This window comes from Triticum aestivum, chromosome 6D (assembly GCF_018294505.1).
Source record: "Triticum aestivum cultivar Chinese Spring chromosome 6D, IWGSC CS RefSeq v2.1, whole genome shotgun sequence".
NCBI lineage: Eukaryota > Viridiplantae > Streptophyta > Magnoliopsida > Poales > Poaceae > Triticum > Triticum aestivum.
In genome coordinates this window covers 181,390,882-181,394,738 of record NC_057811.1, presented here as the reverse complement: position 1 = coordinate 181,394,738, position 3,857 = coordinate 181,390,882, and the positions used below count along the sequence as shown (strand labels likewise).

The following is a 3,857-nucleotide window of genomic DNA, read 5'->3' as shown; positions in this document are numbered from 1 at the left end:
TTTTTTGTGTATAGACTGCACAAAGATTGTCTTTCGGTAGAATGTTTCCAGAATTTTGAAAATAGGAGGTAAACATTGTAAAATTTTAAATTTATACAATAGAATTTCAGAAGACGTCTCCACGCTTATTTGGAAATATGTTAAAACACATTGTATATTAAATCAATGTTTCAAATTTGTTGCACCTGTTCAAGTTGTTTTGACAACTCTATGTTTAGTTGGAGGGGCTAAGATTAAACTTACAAGACAAATGTATCCACCTTGTTCCCCTTAGGTAAAATCACTTAGACCGGGCCCAATTACTCGTGATAGATCTTCGAGGTGGATCTCCAAACCTACAGAGTTGTTGTTTGGCGATCCACAATTACTCTAGAATGCTCTGAACCAACATGTAACGATGTGTAAGATCACTTTCTTGGAGAGTAACAAGTCTTCAGTGAACTCAGACAGATTCTTCAGGGTTGCTCGACCACTTTGGCTATCAGGCACTGAGTATTTCCTCACTTAAGATTCACTCGAATTCATCAGGAGGATGGGTGATAAGAAAACACTTGTCTGAATCTCACATAAAGCCGACCAACATCGTGGAGGGGTTGGCTATTTATAGGCAGGGTCGCAACTCGAGGGCAGATGTGACTGTTGGAGTGACATTCCCACCAACATGTTGTTGCTAGCTTGCACAACGGTTGGAAATTTGAATTCTCAAATTTCTCACAGTTGAAAAAACCAAATTGATAATTTCCTAACTCTTCAGCAAGGGCGTAGGTCCTTCCAATTCTGAAGATGCATGCACAATCCACTATCCAGGATGTGTGATCCACATCTGAAAATAATCCTCACGATGATTCTGCCACAGGCAAAGATTCGGTCCATCCAATCGAGGAAGCTCGACATGCGGTGCAGGTGCAATATGGTCAGTATACTCGTGGCGAAAGGAATCCACATGTGTAGACCTTTTTTTGTTCATTTTGCTATCACGCACCTATGATCGGAGGAGGTATATATGCATACCGCTTTACTCTGTGTTCCTTGTCAATGCCCCAGGCAGCCCGGGCCGCCCGCTGTGGCGTGGCCTAGAAATCCTCCAAAACTATAGCGTACACTAGATCTGCACCTCACTGTAGCATAAGCCCGGCTTGCGGTGTTATCCTATTCTGGCTCCGCCATTGTTCATGGTGTGGTCTCTGTAGCTATGGTGGCGGGGGAAACATGAACGGATTTGCTCGCGCCTTTGGTAGTAGGATCTTCTCATGCCTTCATGTCACTGTGGATGTAGATTTGGTTGTTGTCATAGTTGAGGTCGTGGATCTTCGTGAAAAGGTTGTCCAACTTGGCTGAACTTCCGTCGAATATCTTTCGTACCTCCTTCATGGTCGCCTTCGCTGGTCCTCAAGCTTGCGGTCGATGTGCTCGTCGAAGCCGCTCCAAAGAAGCTCGTAGATGCGCCTCCCTATTGTGGTGAGCTCCTCCATCACCTCTCGTCGTCCTCGTAGCCTGTGGCAGGTGAAATGGCTATGGTATTTTAGCATCAAGATGTGACTCTGCATACCTGATTGCTAGCGCTAATCTTTATTTGAAGCTAGACCTAGGTTACGGAGCCCAATTTCAAGGCCGGAAACTAGGGTTAGGGATGGCAGTTTTGCCCATGGGATGGGTGCCCGCGGGTACCCTACCCGAAAACAACGGGCATGGGCAAGACTTGGAGAGATTTTGTACCCACGGGTAATGGGTATCCATACCCGCAAAATATATGGGTAGGGCATGGGTATGAACTTGTGCCCATGGGTAACCTAATGGATACCCAGAAAATGATAAAAAATGAAAATAGTTCCTATTACATGTGGGTCAACATACAACTCCTATGGCCCAACCCTAAATCTCGTATTCCATAAACCGTCCATAGCTCATAGGCCCGTAATCACCTGCTCGCCACTCCTCCTACGGCTTATGTGACTTCTCAAAAATATGAAACATCAACTCTTCTGTATTGGACTATTGTCCAATGATCAAGTTATTCCCCATGAACTGCTGCTCATACTCCATTGATGCCTCTAAGAGGCCTCCCACATGAGGAGGCTGTGTCTGTGCTATACTGCTTGCCCATCATCACTTGATTTTAAAACTCATTTCTCTAACTTTAAAAAATTTAATGTTATACATTTTACCCACCGGGTACCCATTGGGTATAGGATACCCGATGGGTATGGGCACGGGTGTTAATTTATGCCCATGGGTATTGAAGTGGGTGGGTATAGAAAGTTTTTATGGGTATGGGTTTGGGCAGAAGGAGGTTGTACCCACCCATACCCTACCCATTGCCATCCCTAACTAGGGTTACTTGCAGCAGAATTCCACCCAACTTGCATCACCTCTGTCCAATGCAATTACAAGCCTACCAAGTGGCCCTTTTTTTAGCGGCCCCATCCGTCGACCAGAAACTAGAGATGGTGCTAGCTCGGCTAAGCTTTGTTCCCGGATTCATGTGCACCAAGGACGTGACGTACTTCCAGTTCCTCGACCACGTGCGCATGAAGGAGGTTCTTCTTCGGTTAGTTGGCATGTGGGATGTGCCTCACCAATGGCTGAACCTTTTCGTCTCTCGGTCACACATTCTAAAATTCGACGCTGACGTGCTCAAAGCCATCCTCAGGGTTGACAACTCGGTCGAGCTCATCCTCATGTATCCTATGAACACGGCCAAATGAAACTCCCGGATGACGGGGGTGACGCCACCCACTGGCGAGAACATACTTCTCCAGTCGGCTCTATCTGCCGATGAACTAGAGCGGCAACAGAGGGAGAACCAGTCGGCGTTGGCATAATGCGACAAGGAAGGCATCCAGTGCAAGCAGTATCTGCCACACTGCACGTCACAAGATGGATGGCAGCGACATTTTGGGGCCAAGTGGAGCAAAATCGCTCAACTCAACGCCAAATATGATACCCACATGATAATGTCATGGGGGCAGAGAATTTTCCCCTTTCCAAGTGTGCCAGCGGCAAGCACGACGACCGCATAGTTAGTGCAGACACTGCTGACATTTTCTCCATTAGACACCTCATATGTCTAACAATATATCGGAGAATTTTTGGTGTATGGACTATACAAAAATTGACTTTTGGTGGAATGTTTTGAGAATTTTGAAAATAGGAGGTAAACATTGTGAAATTTTAAATTTATACAATAGAATTTCAGAAGACGTCTCTATACTTATTGGGAAACTAGTAGAATGTCCATATGTTGCTATGGGCCTTCTAATTTTGTTCTGATTGCACATATATACCTGTACTGTTATTGTTGTATAAAACTCGGTGAATTTTTGGCCCCTTCTAACGACATCACCTCAACACTTTTGTCGATGAATTATTTTTAAATGTTGACATAATCCATCTCCATCTCTCTCATACTCTGCAAAAGTAAGCTTATATAGAAATTTTACATTTGTATTATCAAATATATAAAGAAGAACAATTATTTATATGCATCTCTTTTGATTGTGTAAAACTGGATGAGTTTTCAGCCTGGTTCATCAAAAAGCTTTGTCAATCGACATCTGTAAAGCATCATCTGAAGTCTCAATATTTATCTCTGATCTACAAAGTGAAAATATAAACACATATTTAAAAAAACTAAGATAAGCTCATATACAAATGTCGATTGAGATCATCCCTAGTATTCTGTATTCAACCAATGGAATAATATGCACATGAGCAAGCAAGACAATGAAATTGTATGTAATTTGTATAAGATAAGAAAATTAATTATCCATACTTGCGAGTTATGATTAACTTCAATTAGATGCATGTCATTTACTACCCCAAGTGACAATGGTTTTTACCAGGAACAAGATTCATAA

General features: G+C 43.2%; 1 pseudogene; it reads left to right on the top strand.

Annotated features, from left to right (window-relative positions):
• LOC123141417 (cytokinin dehydrogenase 7-like) overlaps positions 1–3,020 on the top strand; it is a 4,857-nt pseudogene extending 1,837 nt beyond the window's left edge.
• The last annotated feature ends 837 nt before the right edge of the window (positions 3,021–3,857 follow it).